Genomic DNA, 21,721 nt, shown 5'->3' on the forward strand with positions numbered 1-21,721 from the left:
TTTTTCCCTGTATCAGTCACCTGGAGTTTAGGCTCTTTGCACAAATTTAGCAGTTTGTCATGAATATTGCAAAATCTAAATTAAAAGGTAAACGGATACATCTGTAAAAACTAGCCTAAACCTCATGATGGTAAAGATTGAATGTGAAACCAGCAGCCTCCTGAGATGTTTTCCTAGAATGTAAAAATGTGCCGATCCCATGCATGCGCAGTGAGATTGGCACATTTTGTTTTACATTTTCAGGAAGGTGCATCTCCCAATTTCAGGAGATTAGAAGACATAGGAAGAAAGAATGAGGAACAATATGGTATTTCCCAGTGTCCAGTACGCACCAGAAAGAAGAAAGAAGATGAGGCGGCACAGAACCCACTGGATGTTTGAGGAGGGATCGATGGCTTTACACCAAAAGGTAAGTGTTATTATTTTTTTACTGAAAGCTCCGCTTTTAGGGCTCTATTTATAAAACAGGGAATCTGACATTCCCACACACATTCTCTCATGGGAATCATCCAGGTCCTTGTGTTTTAATACACTTGCATCAGTGAAGCTGGGTGATCCAGTAAACCTAGAATGGATTTCCTCAAAGTCATTTGTTATTTGCTAGCAAATGTTTAGAATCCTAGACCAGATCCATTCCAGGTTTGCTGGATCACACAGCTTCACTGATGAAAGTGTATCCTCTCCAGCCTTGGAGAGTATTAATAAATCAGACCCTGTGTCAGAATGTTTTCTCCCTTTTTCTCCAATTCAATAATTACCCTAAATACACACTAAAACATTTTTATAACAAACACAAATAGTTGATTTTTTTCAGTTTTTCTGTTTTACATGTTAGAGTATAGTCACAGATGGAAAGTCTAGGCAAGGAACACCTTTAGTTGAACAGGAGATATCGAGAGTAGCATATTGTTTACACCGAAATTCTACCACCCAGCTTTTCTATGTAAGTCTTTGAAATGAAAGCTTACAAGACTACACAATGTGCTTATGGACACAGGCCAAAATCCCATCCACCATAGGCTGTTCATATGCTTCAGCTGCTATTTCTTTCCTAGAGCAATTATGTAATCTAGACCAAAAATGAAAGTATTTCTAAAGACTGAAACTTGTATGCACGGTTCACTTTCAATTTATACCTATATCAAGTTTCTTCTCTAACAAAGTCAGGAAAACAATACAGCCAAATACACTATTATAAATTACCTCAGAATGTATAGTAGTCTATTTTCACTGTATACTAATATCTAAGCATCAAAGAGCCCTTAAAAAAGTTAATTAAACCTATCAAAGTAATGTATTAGTATGCCAAGCCTAATATTGAAGTACTGAGCCTTATACATAACAATGGCACGAAAGGGATATCGAAAATTTGACTAAAGCATCTGTCTCCTTATTTGTGTAAAGAAGAAAAAAAAAAAGATTACAAATTTAGAAGGTATTTGATTGAGGCTAGATACATGTAATGGAAAGGTGGCTTCAAATTTAATTCTTCATTTACATCTAGGAATATACCTATATTTTTCTTACACTAGCAAATGAATAAAGAATAGGAGAAAGTAGAGTATTTTAAATGCAGCAGTGTATTAAAAAACATTTAGTACATATACTATACTGGTATCTGCAATATCTGGTATCTTGCAGATAGCAGCTCTGTTTCAATACCAGCCACCAGCACTTGAATTGATGTGCCCTGTCAATCATTTGTGACTGTAACTCCTTGAATCTTCTTTAACCCACTCTTAACTTCATATTTTGATGTCTAAAAGTCCTCTGAAGAAGCCAATATAGGCGAAACGCGCCTTTATTGGACATCAATTTTTTAACCCCCCCATGCGCTCAGCTATAATAGGAGTAAATGTCTAGCCCTCCTCATCCCCCACGGCATATTGCTCAGGGGATTGTCGGAACATGAAGTATAGGTACTAAATGTGTGATGTAACACTGTATAAGTTTTGTCTACTTTTCCTAATACTCTGCTGCATTTAAAATACCCTACTTTCTCCTTTTTTTTTATTCATTCGCTATTGCACGTCCATAGGGGTATGCAGCACCTTAAACATTAGAGGTTAATTGGTATACCCTACACTAGATTCATCTTTTATATTCTTCCTACAAAAACTTACTGAAGGTGTCGGAGAATGACTAAGCATCCTACGTTTGCCTTCAAAAAAACAGTTTAGGGTTGTGTGAGCAGAAATAAACAGCAAGTGTATACTATCATGGGTACTGCTGCAGTCTTGGAAGGTCACTCCATGGCTACATAGACCATCACTAAACTCCGTGCCTGGGGTTTTCAGGGTTCTGTCAAGCTCTGAACCCCCTCCAAATTCTTTGAAAGCAGCATCCACAGGTAAGGTATTTGTTACTATCAAGAATACTAAAGCAACAACTGATGGCTAAAATAGAGAGCCTAGAAATAATTTGCTGCTGGATAACATCCATAGACACCTCTCTGAAACAGAATATAGGATTTCAGCAATGGAGGCCACTTCCACCTCACACCCACTCTATATAAAGCTGCAATGTACGGTCAAATCTTTACCACAAGATCAGAGGATGCCTAAAACTGACAATAATCTGAGAGTTCTTAGTCTCATGGAGGGTGCCAAAGAGGCAAACCTAGCTATATTTGTGAAGCAGTTTTTTAAAGATCTTCTAGTAATCCCTGCTATGTCCTCTACCTATGTAGTGGAAAAGACCACCACGGTGCACAGATTCTGTGAGCTTCTCCTAGACACTTCTTAGTCTGCTTTTCAGCTAATATTTACTGAGGCCAGAACCTCTGCAATATGAAAACACCTTCATTTTACTCTTCTAAACTTTTTATCTGGGATTCATGGAAAAAAAATGCCAGATCAAATGCGGCATGCAGTACCCCAGTCATCTGAGAGTTCAACATTCTAGGATTGATTATGTGTGAGGAAAGCCCCACTGTTCCACCTACTGGCTTCCTTGACCAATCACCATGTTTATTATACTATTCCTTTCATTCACAGTACAGAATGGTTGAGGTTTATACATGGCAGTTGCTTTTTCAAAGTTTTCCACTTTATTCTACTTCTAAAACTATTTATAACACATCCATTGAATGTTTCCAGATTCCTGATTCAGAGGTGCCCTTTGTTGCATTGGTGCCACTATGTCACCTCTTCTTCACTAAAGCGCAGGCATTTCTCTCCTGCACATGCAGGCAGTTCTGACTCTGGGCGTACCTACGTTCCCAAGATATATAATTTTCGTCCAACCCGCTGGCCAATCAGAATTACTTGACTTTTTCCACTGATTTGCCCACTCACAGACAGCATGTCCGTTTAGTCCTACAACAGCTCAGTGACAACAGACTGTATGCTAAGGCGGAGAAGTGCTTGTTTGAACTCCCCACCGGGAGCACCGCCCCCCAATTCTGAATGGCTGCCAAAGCCTCCCAGTGATGCCTACGTTACGCATCCCGGGAGGCTCTTAGGTGCTCCTTCTGCACATGCCTAAGCATCTCAGACATCCACAGAAGGAGACTTTTTGCGCAAAGATAAAAATTTGCCGATCTCACGCTTACGCAGTTTTTTTTCCATCCTACATCACCCAATCTCGCCCTTGGGTCAGGTGGCGTAGGATGAAGAACGAGAACGAAGAGACGAAGATGGCAGCGCCGGCTCTGGGACAGATGCCAGGACGATGCGAGACCTGATGCAGGTAACCCCTGGATGGATCAGACTGCCCTGCGGGATTTAGTGTAAGTGTATTTTTTTTTTGCTGTTTTTAATTTAGTTCCTCTTAAAGGCTACACAACGCTTTCTGGCATTTACCAATTATTATTGGCAATTTATTAGGAATTATTTAACGCTGGTTGCACCCATCAGTGCACTGACACGGAAGGATGCAAATCCTAAACTGGCCCTCTGAGGCAATACCTTTGAGCCCAAGTATCTGCCCATCATGATGACTGGGTTGCTCTGCTACCTTGGGCAGAGTTGTCCTACAATAATATTGTTTGCACCAGCACCAAGGAGACTCCATTTTTTATTGTTTATACCCTGCTCTACCAACTGTGCCCTGCAGAGGGATTTTAATTGTATTTGGGCCTCAAAATCAGAGCACCTAGAGCAGTCAGCTGCCTATTACAAGAAGTCTTTGATCTGCGTTGCACTAAGATACCTCTTCTCCAACCTGGGGACAAAGGCTCTGGCTCTCCACTAGGAATATTCATTGCATGATCCCTTCTCTAAAGTTTGCTCCACGTTTCACGGACCTTATGTAATTTCTGCCAAGGTTAACACAGTTTGTTATTAGTTACGCCTTCCTCCACATTCCAAGTTGCCCAATGCTTTCCATGTGTCTTTGCTTAAGCCGTTGGTCTTGAATCACTTTTCTTGTGCCTCTCCGCTGGCTACTCCTGCAACCAATTCTTCTCAGGTATGTAAAGTAGAATGGATTCCAAAATTTCTTCTAAGAAGCTCATGTACCTGATCGACTGGAAAGATTTTGGCCCTGAGGAGAGATTGTGGGTTCCTGCTGCAGATGTGTCTGCCCCTCTTCTTGCTAAAAAGTTCTGTCTTCATTTCCCTTTGAAACCTGGACCATGGCAGGTGGGGGGCCCCTGTAAAAAGAGGGGTAATGTCACACTTACCTCTTCCTCAAAAAGACACAGGCATCTATCTCCTGCGCATGTGGGCAGTCCTGACTCTGGGCATACCTACGTTCCAAAGATTTATAAGCTTCATCCAACCTGCTGGCCAAACAGAAAATAGCTTCTTAATTTCCTGGGCAGTAAACCCGAGTGTGACTGGGGGTAGAAAAAAGATGCTGAAAGCGGTATACCAAGTCACACTCGGGGGTAGGTAAACCTATAGGAAATAATTATAAATCGAGTCTTACCTGATCCACTGACGTCCCGCATCGGCCTCCGTGTCTTCTTTCTTTCTCCAGCCAGCGTCTTCTGCACTCGATAAGTCCCAGGTGACGTCGGTGCGTGAGGATGTTCTGTTTGGGGCAGGGCGGGAAATTCTTATCCATTTGTATTGCATTCAATACAAAATAACTGTATTGAATGCAATACAGTAGATTTATATAAAAGCAGTACATTGTTTTTCATGAACTTTTACAGTATAATATTAGAGTATATTATTTATTTATTTTTTAATTTATTATTTTGATATGATTTTGTGTTTCAAAGTTTTTTATACTCAAACTATTATATTATACTGTAAAATAAATTTTCGTGAAAAACATGGTACCGCTTTTAGACGTATAAAACCAGACAGAAATGAACTGCCCAGGAGGTTAATTTAGCTAGCTCAGACACAGCACTCGTGCATTGTTGTTCGTGCAACATGTCTCCACTGGTGCCGAGACTGGTGTTGAGCTAGTTCCTGTACACCTGTTGGCTAATTGAGTGCTTCCTCTATCCAGCTCCTGTGTTAACCCCTTGTTGTCCAGTCTGTTGGTTCCCAGCCAACTTCCCTGTGCTGTTCCAGTGTTCCTGTCTGTCTATGGATATTCTTGTGTCACCTGTGCCTTCTGTTGCTTCCAGTGTCTTCTGTGTTCCCTGTGTCCGTGGTCGCCCCTGTGTTACTGGTGTCTTCTGGATCCTTGGTATTTGCTTGCTGCCTGCCTCAACCCCGGCCTTCTTCGACTATTCCTCAACCTTGTGATTTGGTACCGTGTTTCATCCTGCCCACTCTGGTGTGCCCAGGAATGCAACCGGCAGTAACCAGCAGCACAACATCCTCACCATCAGAGGCTCTGGAGAACACCTGGGTACTGCTTAGACTCTGCGCCTTAGAATGAAGATACTAAAACCATTGTTTTTTTTTTTGGGGGGGGGGGGGGGTTCGGCAGGAGGACTGTTGAGGCATTTTGATTTTTTTCCACTATTTTCAGTTTTATTGTTTAAGTTTTAACGTTTTCTGCCCTAATTTGCCAAGCCTGCATATATTTTTAATTAAATTGGTTCATTCTCTCTGAATCTTGATTTCTTGGTATCTTAGAAGATAGATCGTCCAGGTTAAGAAGGTACACTTTCTTCTAATTTTAAAAACTCTGTAAGCTATATTTAAACATGTTTTTTTTTCAAGAGAAATATTTATTCGATAATAAAATCCATTATTCAAAAAACATGAATTATTAAAGTATTTTATGCAATCTACTTTATATACAGTATTATTAACATGATCTTGTATTTATATAGTGCCAACATATTATGCAGCACTTTACAAAGACCATAGTCGTGTCACTAACGGTCCCTGAGATGGCTCACAATCTAATGTCCCTACCATAGTCACAAGTCTTTAACATAGTCTAAGGTAAATTTTGAAGTGAAGCCAATTCAGCAGAGAAGTTGACAAGAGTTTCATTCCTAACTAACTAACTAACAAACTAACTGTTATTGGTGTTTGTTTTGGGCCTGCAAAAATTGATGAATGGGTGGTTGAAATTCCATAGCCCCTTCTACACAATTATTGAAAAGTAATATACGCTAATGATCATTAAATGTATTACAGAGGTAGATTTTCTAAGAATATAATGGATTCCACCTACCCCAAGGCAGGAAAATCGTGATATTCAATATGCTGACTGTGCATTATTAACTGAATTATTGAAATTAAAAAAAAAACTTGCCTTTTGACTGCATACTTATTTGTCTCACTTGTATGGTTCCTTTTGTTGCATTAATGTGGTTTTTCCCCAACTCCTCTACTTGTTTGGTAATTTTTTCCAGGAGTGCACTTGAGTCCATAACAAATTATTTACATCTTTAACTTTATTTTCATAGAAGGCCATATCCTTAATGGTCACAAATTTTCTTGGCCCTACTGTGGCTTCAGCCATTGTTTCAATGCACTTTACTGATGATGGCACAGAAGACTGAAACCACTGTATATGGTTTGGGATAAATTATTCCATCCTAGACTGTATCTCTACTTTATACAAGGAGTTCTGAATGTGCATTCAGAAATTGGGGTATAAAATAATTATTTGCATGGCTTTGCTCACTGTACTAAAATAAGGAACAATTATGCTCTGAGATTTTTTATATGCTAGAACATGTGAACATCTTCTGTTCTATGGATGCTTTATTTTGCTAAGCACTAGTCGAAGGGATTGTTTAATGTTTTATATCATTCTTACCATACTCTTCCAGCTTAAACTTTTTTATTGTTTAATAAAAGCCATCAATATCATGCACATCACTGATGGGGACCATCAAGCTTGAGCCAGTGGTATGCAGTTTGGAAAAAAAATGTATGTATTGCACACCTGCAATTCTGGTGGTTCCAAGACACATACTACAAGTCTGTACTAATATTAATTACTTCTTATATTTGAATGGAGTACCTGTAAAAAAGTTCAAAAAGTACATGAAAAAGTAAAGGGCTGCTGCAACAATTCAGCTTTGAGTAGTTTCTGGAAAGGACAGCCAGTTGCTGTCCATTAGAATATTCCCACCAAAATTTTAAACCTCATTCAACTTTATAAAGCTAAATGATAATGCCCCAGCTGAAGTCTTCTCTAATAGAAAATTAATAATTGTGAAATCTGTTGAGGAAGAATATAGTTTTATCTGGTAATATACCCCATACAAAATGTGATTTTGTTTAACCTTTTTTTTGTTTGAGAAGCCCCAGATCTGGATAGTGGAGGCCTGATCCATGCTTTATTTTTCCCCCACGCACCCCTTTATCAGACTACCTATTGCAGTAGTCTATGTCACACTTCTCTCTTCCTCACTAAAGCACAGGAGTCTTTTTCCTGCGCATGCGGGCACTTCTGACCCTGGGTCGCACCTGCTGTTCCAAGTTTTATCAGTTTAGCCCATCCTTCCAGCCAATCTGGAAATAGCCTCTTAATCATCCCCAGATATTTAGCTAGCTCAGACACAGCACTCAGCATTCATTCAACGTGTCTCCACTAGTGCTGAGCCCCCTAGGTGTGCTGAGAATTTCCTGTACACCTGTTGGTTATTTCAGTGCTTTCCCTGTCCAGCTTCTTGTTAACCCCTTGTGGCCCAGTCAGGTTTCCCAACCAGTTACCTTGTGCTGTTCCAGTGTTCCTCTCTGTCTGTGGATATTCCTGTGTCACCTGTGTCTCCTGTGTTCCCTGTGTCTGGGGTGGCCCTGTGTCACCGGTGTCTATTTCCTGGACCCCTAGTATTTGACTAGCTGGCTTGTAACCTGATCTCTCTTGCTTGCTGCCTGTTTCGACCTCGTTCCTTGACAATTCTTCTGCCTAAAGATTTGGTACCGTGTTCATCCTGTCCAACCAAGATTTGGTTCTGATCAGTTCAGCTTTTGAGTTTAGCACTGTACCATGGTTGTTACTAAGCTGCTATTGGTTCCCAATGATCAGCTCAGTCTAGCTGCCCAAAGGATGGCCACCAGGGATCCATAAAATAAAGAGTTACATTTAGACAATATATTCGTTAAAGGTAAGCATAGCTTTTAAAAAAATGTAAAAAAAAATCTAAATCAGCAAACATAGTTTCCATATGCATTTAGTCCTTCTGTGTGGCATATTTATCACGCTGAAATCAATTAGGTACTAGTCAGCCCATGTCCCTTGTGTAGTACAAATTATACCTTTTGTATATGATGACAGCATTATTACTTTTGGTGGCAGTATTTTATCATTAGTCTTGAAATTAGTTGTAATATCCACCTATTTACAATAAAACAGAAATGTAGCTTAAACAACACTAGATTCACAACCCCACTCCCCTCCCAAAAAAACACCATGTATGTTTATGTTACAAAACTGTAATATAGATTTGTTCTGCTGACAGTTTGACAACTGCATGCTTTGTCCACTAATCGGGAGACTGATGTGGTGAAGATTTCCTGTCTCTTAGCATATTTTTGTCTGAAATATTACAACACTTCTCATGAAATATAGCAGTTTGTGAAATCAGCGTCTGGAAGGATCTGTTCATGATGTGTTATAATAATAACTTTACAAAATGTATTACAATAAACTCCATTTTACTTAACACTAACATGTCTTTTACTTCCATGGGTATCCAGTATATATCTATTGTTCTGCAACAAATGTGATACATAGATGAAAAATGTTCTGCTGTTGTTCTTTATAGTAAGACTATAGGGTCATGTACAATCATAAAATATTTTATTGCATTAAATTATATAGTGCCTATAAATTCTCCTGTTTTTACAGAGTGCATAGTCTATTAGCATCTGCAACCTTGCTCCCAGGAAGTAATTTACAATCTAATGGAAGCTTATTTACTTTTATCCATTTATATGACTAACTTTTATAGTACTGGCACTTTTTCTCAGTTCTTTATAAGTACCTAAGGACAATTTATATCACTACCTGACCCAAACAAGCTTTCAGTATAATGTCCCACAATAACGCCAACCCACAAAATATGACAGATATACATGCACATTGCTTTTCTATGGAACCCCTTTTACCTACCATTATAATTTTACAAATTTGATGTAGACTGCAAACTTGGTAGAGAATTATACCAGGGACTCATAGCTGAAATGTATGTGCAAGCCATTGAGATATCATGTTCTTCAAAAGTATTCAAACAAAATAAGTTTAAGGAATTAGATTAGGTTACATACAAATACATTTTTTTAGAAATAAAGCTCAGTTTTGGTTGCAGATATTATGTTTCTGTATTCCATGTGCTTTATTTTGCCCTGGTATTCCAATGAATACCAGACTTACTGGCCTAGGGTAACAATGGTCACCACTCACTGAATTATATCTCTGGAAGAGCAGTTTTATCACCCTAGGATAAAAATATGGTTAGACTATAGAGAGTCTCTCATCACATCCATAACATAGAAGTGAGGCATTCTGTAGTCCATATATAAAAATGAAAATTATACTAAATAAAAAAATTCCAGGAGGGTCAGCTAACAGGAACAGGCTTTTTATGTATAAAACAGATAAAACAAAACTCTTTTAATGGTATAATAAACTGACAAAAAGAATGCAAACAAGAAGGATATTAGGTTTTAGACATTATTATTATTGTTGTTGTTATTTATAAAGTGTAATCATCTTCAGTGGCACTGTACAAATTAAGAAACAAACATGGGTGGATAATACAGAGGTGGCAAACAACATGAAAGTCATAATTATTAATACACACAATGGCTAACGAAACATTGGGTATAAAAAAGTGCCACAAACCACATTCTAATTTTCTTTAACAATATAGTTTAGGAAATTGCATCAACGGAATGGCATGTGAATCAAACATAAATCTGGGAGAGAATAAAAAAGAAAGCTGGTCTAACTACACGGGTGATGTGATCTGGGTCTATAACCATACAGTACATGCTATTATATAGCAGACATCTTAATTTATACTGTATAGAAGACATGTACATCGTCCTGTCTCATTTTTAATGGATCATCCTAAAGTTGATCCAGTGAAGACAATCAGTCAATAGATAGTATAACACTGGAAGTGACTGATTGAGTTCAGACATATGATAAACAAAATATGTTAGGTTTGAGAATGAAAAACAAGCGAAAGTGCAACTATTGGTGAAAGATGTTGTGAGAAGTAAACAGACTCTACAAACTGTAACCAAAATCAGAAACACGGCCCTATGTTATTTTTGCAATTTGCTGCTTGCTTGTGTGTTTGCATGGAAAACGTGCAGAGGGACTTCTGTATGGAACCTAAAGTTGTCAAGAAGAAGAGTGATTTATGGTTGATTGAACCACCAAATAGACAAGAGCAAAACTCGGAAAATGAACTGCCCACTTCAAGTGATATAGCAGTGGACTTGTTTGTTACATTTTCTTTGGGTAAGTAGAGGATGAAGAGAAAAGTGGCTCTTTAAGACAGTATTATTATAAAATTGATTAAAATATTTTATTTATATTTTTGACATATTGTTTAACATATTACCCAGTAAGTACCAACCTAAATTAAATATTTATCCATCCTATCCCCTTTTAACCTAAATCTTCTTATTTAACTACTCTAATGAATAGATGATACTAATGGATATTAGTCTATATTGACAGTTACCTTACTTTATGTCCATTTTTTTGACAGTAATCATCAGCTCACTTTGGAGAGCGAATATCTGTTTAGTATTTTACATCTCTCTACAGGTAAATCAAAATCTCTTCCTTTCACTGTCATTTTTGTAGCCATTTGAAAAGTATATTTGATAAAAATGCAACCCCTTTGATCTACAGCCATCCCTTCATTTTAAACTTTTGCATTATCACATATCAAACTTTCTAACATTTTCTTTGGGTAGTTAGTTTCAATAGTTTGGGTGGAATATACTCATATAGTTAGCGTAAAACTAAACTTTTATAAGGAAAGGAGGGGTGGCAGCCATTGAAGAGACAGTTTTTTTGGGCACATAGAAGAACAAGGTACAGGTTTTTCATGTACATACAATATTTCAGAGGTGGTTGGTTGCACTTGGAGCATCTGTGGCCTAATCAATCACCATGTAACTCTCTGCAAAATAGATTTTTTTTGGTTTGTGGACCTATGTGAAGTCAATAACAGAGAGAGAGAACAGATACCCCATTGATCAGTTTGTGGAGCAATTATCACCAAAATGGTGTAATGGAACTAACTGAATAATTCTGAAGCTACAGAATAATACTCATAATTATCCTAAGCCTGGGGGTGAATAAGGCTTTAGGTGCAGTGAAAGCAGAACCTGTCAGAAAAGGTTATCAGGGAAACTACCCCTGCCAATAGGAAACTACGAGGGAGGTTCAGACTGTGATTAAAACTGTTAACTATTTTACCTTATAGTTGTGATGAGACTTTTTTTGCGATATATTGAATTATATTGTGTAAAAGCTGTCAGAATAGCTTTATTAAAAAAAAAAACACTAATAAAGACACTATTGCTTTGAAGGGAGAATAAGAGCACAAGTAGTAAATTTGTGCTTATAATTTTGTTGCTGTTCATTTGGCGACAGGACGTACTGTAGTGTTAAATGATGCACTTACCAATAGTAGTTGTGTGCTGTAATAAAAAATGCAAATCTAGTTTGTCAGAACTTATTAAATGAATGGTAAACCTGGATTCAATGCACATAAAATGGATGTGGCACTGAGAGATTATGTAAGCTGCCATTTCTGACCTAATTCTAAAAAACAAAGCTTGCCTGGTTGGTCCTCTGATCCTCTGCCTGTATTACTGTCTGAATCAATAAATCAGAATAAGTATACAGCTCAGGGGTTCACATAATTGTCACACAGTTACCTACCTGCGTCTGTCAGGTGTGGGGCACTACTGAAACCAAAACATCAGGTAGGAACATCATCTAGTAATAAGGGTCTTCATTTTTCTTTTTTTTGCATTAACTGTTCACCTATTCATTAAGAGAACTTAAGTGTTGAGGAGATATTGTTTCTCATGGTTTTTTCTATTAATAATATTTTTCTTAATTTTACTTTTTTGCATTAAAATTGGTAAGAAAGTTGTATGCATTTCAAAACAAAAACGCTTTAACAATGTATTATATTTTATCTGGCACAATGCAGAATCAAGAGGAAATAATTAAAATTAATAGTCAAAAGAATAGTAGGATATAATATAATAAAAAAAAAACACTAATATCCTCCAAGTGACAACATTTCAGGACAGATTACAATGTATTAACATGGATGTTCAAAAACAAACATATTTAGTGTTAGTTACAATGCATCCATTGCTGTGACTTTCTCTGGAACTTCTCAATTCACTGCTTCTATTAATTTGCTTGAAATTTGTTTCCTCAAGTGTGTTACAAGCCGCACCTGCTGCTCCCTGTGGTATTTGGGACAAAACAAAAGAATGCAAGAAGGAATCTTTTTTTTTTTTTTTTGTAGATGATTTCACATAAATTATAGACTGGTGCATATGTTTTGAGGTAGAACAGGCACAGTGGCAGCTGCGATTGTGCCAAAACCATACTGTATTTGGGAAGTAATAAGGAAAAAAGAGAGGCAATGAAATCAATCAGTGAGAAGAATAGCAACAGTATATATTTAGATTACTAATAGGAGTGTGTTAGGGGGTGGGAGGGATAATTTTGAGGTAGGTTTAGCGAGGAACAAGCCTGGTCACAGACTAAAACATTAAGCTAATGATTTAACTTTTTCAATCCATTTCTTGAGTGATTGAATTATTGTATGGCTGCATTGTGAGCATATGCTGTTCCTTTGTCATAAGCTGGACAACTACATTCGGAAATAGAGGCTTTTTAACGACCTAAATTGTAAACATGTTGCTGCTATGAAAAAAGCAGCTTCCAGGGGTGCAGGAAAAACCGCTAAAGCCAAAAATTGGTTGGTAATTATATTGACATTGAGCGCGCTTGCAGTGAAAGCAAACTAAAAATAACAGATGGTTAAAATTTAAAGACTATGAGGTGTTTTAATAAACAAGTAATTCCACAATGTTCCATTTTAAAGCAAAATCCAGAAAATTAACAATGTCTTCTATGTTCGTTACCCATAAAATATTTTAGTTATGGACACGTAATGCCTAGTCATTATCTATTATTAATTACTCTTATTTAAAAATAACAGTTAGTGGGTAGGAATGAAAGTAAAATTGTTCTAAAAAGTATGAAGACTGCCATTACTTCTACTTCTTTTTGCCTGTTTTTTATGCTGCGCCAATGGTATGGTAATATTATGTGACACTTGTACGTGACTATCTGTGTAAATAATGTGGCCATTATTCTGGTAAGGTATGAGACACTACTGACCACAAACGGAAAGAGTCTTTTATAAAGCCCTGTAAGATGGACACCACATGGGTGTCAATGGAAGGAACTTTCAAGCTTGTTTCCAGTGACACATAAATGAACGAGTGGAGAACAAAGGAGAGGCACGTACAGAAGTCTTTTCCTATTGGTTGTTCATCAATACCCCATGGCCTGCTGTGCACATGTCACATTAGCATGACTGCTCATCAATCAGGTGAGAAATGTCTGACATATGTACATTGCCTAAAGTGGACCTATCCTATTTTAACATTATATAAAAGAGTGGGTATCCCTTTTATATAATATAAAAAAATGTTTTTTTTTATACTATTTTTTTTTACTTTTTATGAGGAAGAACCCTCCCCTTCCATCTTTGCAGTGGTAAAGCCTGAAGAGGAAACCAAGAACGGGTATGCATTGTAAGAGACTTTCCTAGCATGCAAAAAAGTTCTCGCATGCGAGTTAGTTCATGCATGCGCAGTGACATTTTCAAGAATCTCAACTCTGGACAGTGTGAGTTGAATCCGGAAAGAGAAGATGGCGAGGGTTTAGACTTTAGACCAAAGCTTTAGAATCAAAGTTTGGGTACTAGCCATTAAGCCACTGGGCTCTCCTACCTATAATGACCTTGAATGAAAAGTATTGTCATGATTGCAGTTATTAAAAGTAATTGGTTGAAACATAGCTATGAGGTCTGACATGGGTGTCTAACTGGACGAAAGGAGCACATTTTTAGCAGTTAAGGCAATTCATGTATACGACTTTTAATGGTGTATTTAGCAGTTTCCCAATACTTATATACTACAGTTTATTCAAAAGTTGACTCCTTTTGTAATGGCAGATTACATGCACGTTGAGTGCTTAGCAATATTAGCAGTGATCACTGAATCAGTTATGTCCCTTTGAAGTAAACAACAGAAAATATCCGGTTGCTTTTAATCACATTTAAAAAGTGTTTCACAAGTACAGAAGTTTGAAAGGGATAGCATATAAGCCAACCAAATAAATTAAAGTATTATCATAATTATAATATTTAAAGAACCCATAGGTAATGTATAAGCCAGTCTGAGCTTACATCACCTATTCCTATTACACAAAATTAATACATGGATTTTATTTCCTGTATTATTTAATTAGACATTTTCTTCCTTGGGAAATAATAGAGCAGACACAAAAAATGGCAACACTCCCAGCCTTTAGGTTATTCAACAGTAAACTCCTGGAGGATGAAAAGAAGAACTTGGTAATTAACAGGAAAAGTGGAGTACAAGTGAGACGCTCCTGGCAAGCTACCTTCAGCTTGGGAGATGTGTGAACTTTCCTTGACACAAGTACAACCAAGTGCCATCAGTTCCTCTTGGTTTCTCATGCACCAATACAGAGATATAAAGTTACATCGCCTGTGAGATCATTAACATATATTGTGACCCTGCCAAACTACAGTTGTAGAGCTTGTTGTGTGTATGGGAAATGGTGTTCCTGTTAATCATCAGACATGTAATTGTAGCAGATTATGATGTTCTCATGTAGTGAGACCGTGCATTACTGTACTTAAGGCACATGGAAGTGTAGAATGTAATTTAGGAAATTCCAAGGTTGGTACATACAATTCCCCTATTTAAACCATAGAAATTTAAAATAACATACTAAACCATATATAATGGTATTTATTTTTTTTATTTGCAGAAAGTTTATAGTTTTAATGAAAACCTCATATCTAAATTCATAATCTATACCATCTTGCCTCTGATGTGCTTGCATAATACATAGTCAAAAAAAATAACAGTATAAAAATAATAAAGAAAATAGTATAGTATAAAATAACACAACCAACTTTTGTTACAATTTTGGGCTTCAATCCGGAGATTTTTTTTTCTTCCACTCCCATGTCACTCACTGTTTTCTCTTAATATTAACACATATTGATTGGCTCCTTGTGCTGCTACGTCATCTCACATTGCAGCTTTGCTATATAGAAACTGTAAGAGGCTGATATCAGGTTTAGTTCATGTATCAGCACTCCTTGCAATAAAAATATATTAAAAGATTTATTGAAGATTACCGAGCTACATTATTTTATCTTTTCTATCTGTCTAGATTCAGTTTTACTGTGAACCTCTGTTGTACCCATTCAGTGGCAGTTTTCACTTATTTCCCCAGTACCTCTTACCCAATGCCAGCAATAGATATCCAACTTTCCTTTGTTCCTACATCACTTGGTTTATGCATGACTATGATTCTCCCTATGTTTCACAACACGTGTGATACATCTTTATATAACTGCAGGTAAAATGCTATTTCCTAGGTTCTTCTTTGCATTGACAAATTAGTTCTAAGAAAAGTAGAAACACCCAAGAAAATGGAGGAAGAACCTCGATTCAGATGGTGGCCTCTGAAGACAGCTTCACAAAGAATTCTTACCAATCCTCCTGGTCTTTCCATTTTGTGCTGCTACATACACCAAGTAAATGGTTCAAGCACAAAGATCTGCAAATCTACATTGTTCATGAAAGCAGGAATACTTTAAATCAAGAAGTGACATAGTAGTCCAAGCCATGACACTATTAGACAGGTGTTAGTAGAGTAGCACAATTCAGAAGCACCATGCTCCTGCCATAACATTTCCTCCACATTAAATAATGTGTCTTTGCAGCCACTGCATTGCTGACTTGCTTTGAAATAACGGGTTGTTCTTATAAATGTTGTTGCAGTTTGTACTGTTTGATTGGTGATTGTTACAGCTGACTGTACAGATAGATTTCCTGGCTACTACTGAACAGCTTATTCTTTTCTATGAATAGTGAAGGAGAAGACAGCAGCAGATGCCCCACTGTGGGGACCACAATAGTCTACATTACCAGTCATTAGTTTAGTAATACGACAAAGTGGATCGCTAAACAACATCATGTTACTGATGCTAGATTTTCATCATCAACTATCATCTTAGGCAACAAAATTCAAGAGACAGACCTTTACCAGCCATTGTTTTCCAGTTTCATATAGGGTAGTATGGAATTAGAATTTTACAAACTAGTTATTTTTTTACATAATTATTTTAAGTAGGTTTCTTACTTCCTGTACTGTTGACACCCCAAAGATAAAATGTTCAATTGTTACTTGGTTAGGAAGTTACAGACATTTAAACATTCTCAGAAAATTTAAAACAAAATGTTAAAAATAAAACAATGCGACCAGACAGGACCTTTATTGCAGGAGCACAGGAGTTTCTACAATAAAATAAAAATACCAGCATTTTAATTGGCCCAGCCCTGGCCCAGCCTAGTTTACTTAACTCCTGCACTGCGTGGCAGTTCATTTAGTTCCAGCAGCTCCAGGGGGCATCGGACATATCCTGGCATCCTACACTGAACTATTTTGTCTATCTGAAATATAATATAATATAAATAATAATAATAATAATAAAATGTTACATTGTCTGTTTTTTATTACATTGCAATGTCCGAAGCTACGTACACACTTCCAATAATTATCGTTGGTAAACAAACGACCAACGAATGACCAACGATCCTGCACAATATCTTTGAACAATCATATAGCATTGATCCTGTACATGCAGATAACAACACGATCGTTCAACGATATTGTACACATAATAGATGCGATCGTTTGAACAATACAGGAAGTAACGTGCACCAGTGGAAGTGAATAGTATATATATATATATATATATATATATATATATATATATATATATATAAAGAGAAATATAGATATATATATATATAGAGAGAGAGAGAGAGAGAGAGAACATGCACGATCACTGAACGACCGTACACACGATAGATGGTGAACAATCGTCGTCCAATGAGACCTGCCGTGACGGTCGTTCATTTCCAACGACTATCCTCGTTCATCGGCGTCATTGGTCACTTTTTTTTAGAACAATTTTTGGCCAATCGGTGGTTCATCGGTCGTGCGTCGTTCGTTTTCAGCGATAATTATTGGACGTGTGTACGCAGCTTGAGGTTTGTAAATTATATTTATTTTTATTCCATAGAGGTGGTAATATTCTGTAGCCCAGTTCTGACTTACAAGATCCCAGAAGGATAAACCCTGAAAGTTTCCTATAGAATATACACATAGATTTACATAAATATTTTGAGTGGATGACCTGTGTTTTCTGTCTGATAAATTGGTATCAGTAAATATTATACCTAGATTTCATGATCTCTGGAAACTAAAAAAAACATTTCCTTCGAATGGTGTTCTGAAGCTGTAAACACTGCTTATCCTAGGGTGGCAATGCTGTTGTTCTAGTAACACTCACCCTAGGACAAGAACTGTGATACTGTCAGGATTACCAAGTAAAAACTAAAAGCCTATAAACTCTGACTGATTCTGCAAATACATCTAAAAAAAGTTTAAGCTATAATATATATACGTTTCTATCCTTGGGTTTACTGTGCTTTAATTTTTACGTGACTGCCATCACAGCTTGCTGATTTCATTCTACCCATCAAGTTAAATATATTAGCCATATTTAGACAGGAAAGGTTACATAAAGGAAAAATGCCTTGAAGGACTGATGCTAATAATGCAATAAACATTTGCTAACATTGTTTGCTTAAACCTTAGCGTGAACTGATAGCGAAATGTGTAGCAGAAGAAGCACCTCATGGCATAATGAATCATTGACTAAAAGTACTGTATTTAGCTGGATACTAAGCTGTTTGTTAGATCATTTGTATAAGACAAATACATTTTTCCTAGATCCAACAATGGAAGATTGAAGTGTGTAAAGTTGACTTTAATATTTCAGTAGCGGAATATTCAGAAAATGTGGCCCACAGTTAGCTCAGTTCAAAAACAAATCACAATTCACATATTTGTTAGGGCTTAAAATAGATTTATGAATGTACTAAATTGAACTTGTTTTAGCATACTCTAAATAAACAGGCTGCCATGTAAGAGTTTATTCTAAATGAATGGCAAGGCAACACACTCTCTTTTACCAATACCATGACACACTGGTGTGAAACCACCTTTAAAACTGGCCTTTTATGGGGAATTGAACTTTAGGCTATTGTAAAGCTCTCCAATCTTTAATAATGCTATTTTTTTATTATTCTATTAATGTATTCTCCATTGCCTGCCTCTTCATGTTTTCTTGCCTAGGTGAACTTGATTGACGCATCAAGCCTCCTCCCAAACATCATCGGGGTAACCCAGGAAGCTGTAGGACTGATATGTCAATCAAATTTGTCTCTTTCCTCCTCTTGAACTAGGACTCATTTTCTTCTCTGCACATGCATGATATTAGGTGCCCTGGGTCATCAGGGGGCGTTCCACACAAGCAGATGACCTGGCAATCCTTCCTATGCATGTGCAGAACAAGGTCAGGCACCAGGTCATTTGTTTGTATTGAATGGCCCCTGATGATGCAGTGCCCAATCTCACTCACACACATAGCTAAATTAGGAGCCAGAGAAGGCATCAATCAAGGAGAAAACTATTGTGGGATAATATACACCAAACAAAACATTAAAACCAATGACAGGTAAAGTGAAAAACATTAATTATCTCATTACAGTGGCATCTGTCAAAGGGTGGGATATGTTAGGTAGCAAGTAAACAATCAGTTTTTAAATGTGATGTGTTGGAAGCATGCTTAGAGCTATTCAAACTTCTTGTGGGGTGTTCCTGATATGCAATGGTTAGTATCTACCCAAACACCTGCATCATTTACCTGGGGAAGAGATATTAGCAAGGTGCACATGGAAAGAAAGCTGACTAGTAGAGACACTGTGACCTAGCTCTGTTACTATCATTTTGGTGCCAATTACCACTGGATACACTTATAGCGTTCACGGAGTCAATGCCTTGGTGGGTAAGGGGTGTTTCGGCAGCACAAAAAAACAAATTTGACAGATAGCACAAAATCCTTTAAAACTGAAGAAACATAGGAGCTAAAAAAATGCTATTATGCAATGTAGCAAATGTTATTGTCAATTTTCTTTATTTATAAATAGTGGTAATAGCTTTAATTTGCAATACCATTCTTCATACTGCTTCATAGATTGAAGATTATAAATGATACCCCCTTTAGCAAGCATGCCTCAGGAACAATTTTTAATGCTGGATAATGCTGAGTGTCTATCAGCCAGGAAATAAAGCTGGCTTGCAGCAACTCATGCACACTGTGAGAATTTGAGTGTGTGCAGTCACAGTAATTTTAGCACAGGAGATAAGCCTGTACGATTGTGCAAAACTGAGCTGGAATTCAGCTTTAAGGCCAAGATCACAACTAGTGTGGCCAGACTCGGTGAACTCAGATTACAATGACAATATAGTATTATATAAAATATTTAGATGTCTGATAATTTATATCTTTTTATATATTTATATAATTTTGCCTGGTTTATAACAAATAATTTATAGCCCTGTTGACTGGTTGCCATGCACGCAGAACAAATACAAATATTTGCTTAAATAACCTATTTATTGTTATAAAAGTTACAGTAATAAAATAGTCAGGTGTTACAAAGAGCATTATAAAATGACTTCTGCAGTTTTCTCTTAAGTAATGTTTGCACATTAAAGCTCTATTCGTTCCCTTTCATGTATTTTACAAGCTTTATGAAAGGTGAATTAAGGCCACGTAAAATACTTGTTAAATATTCTCACATTCACAATATATTATGCCTTGGTTTTAGTCATACTATTGATTTTAGTCTAGAGTACATTTCAAATATATTTTGTACTGAATTCATTTTTTGTTTTATTTTTTCCCTATTGGCGTTTCTAATCTGATGCTCTAATTGTTTTCTTTGCAGTGACTTTGCTGCAATGTAACTTTTGTTGAATCCTCAGCATGTTGTGAATGATCATTGCTACATTTACATTTAGTGCAAATTGAAAAACTCAACCTGTACTAGTAAATGTGCACAACACAAAAGAAGGTCTGGATGGGGGGATCCTCCCGACACTATGCCATAAAAGATGCATATCACTGATAACATTTATCAAAGCATAGCTTCAAAGTACAAATCCTAATGACTTTTTCTAGGTATATGCTGAGTAGAGTGGCTTTTAGCTGTCAGCCCACCATATTTTTTTTATTATTGGAGATTAGTGTGTTGAGTTAGCCTCAGGTTTTCTGTCTTCAAGACTCTGATATCTCCAAAATCTCTTTGCCATAATTCCAAGTTCAGGTACTTTACCTGAGCGTTTTGAATGTTCCACAATCTCTCTATTTTTCTGTATTTCAGCACCTATGTTCTCTATTCTATATAAAATAAATTGTAAAAAATTATAAAAGTAAAGTGGGGACCCCTTATGATGTCCACAATGGTGGGGGGACCCAGAAGAAAGAATGAAATACTATTCTTTTAGCAAGATTGATCAAGTCTTTCTATGTAGCCTTCTGCAATCATTCCATACTAAATCACTCTACGTCCTGGAGACTCTAAGGTAAGGGTATTAGTTTGAATATTTACTTGTGTCCTCTTGGGACAAGCATAGTAAGAATTGGGCATAAACAGAATCAAACAATAATAACTTTACTGTGTGTACAGTACTTATTGGATTCTGCAGAAATGTGGGTGTTGCAGAAATCAGCAGGAGAAAAAGACTTGCACAGTGCCAGGACAGCATTTAAAAACACATCTTTATTGTGAGAAGCCAACATATCATAAACTCCTTAGGCAAGATAAAGGTATGTGTAAACAACACAATTTGCTTCAGCTAAATGGAGTTATGTGTATTGGTGGTCACTCACATTTATTCATATTTAAAGAAGTGGAGAAATAAAATGCACATTATTGGAGTGTACTCCCTGTGAGCAACACACTTGACAGAAGTGGTTACGGTAATTTATAAATCATGTCAGAGCTTTCCAGCTAAACATGTGGTTAACCATAATTGCTGGCATACATTTCCTATAAATAAACTTACATAAATAATGTACATAGCAGTAAAATACTCTCCACAAATGATGCCTTAAACAACAAGCCAAGTAGGGAGTAAAGTAGGGAAATGCAAGTAT

Source organism: Pyxicephalus adspersus, chromosome 5 (assembly GCF_032062135.1).
Source record: "Pyxicephalus adspersus chromosome 5, UCB_Pads_2.0, whole genome shotgun sequence".
Classification (NCBI taxonomy): Eukaryota; Metazoa; Chordata; class Amphibia; order Anura; family Pyxicephalidae; genus Pyxicephalus; species Pyxicephalus adspersus.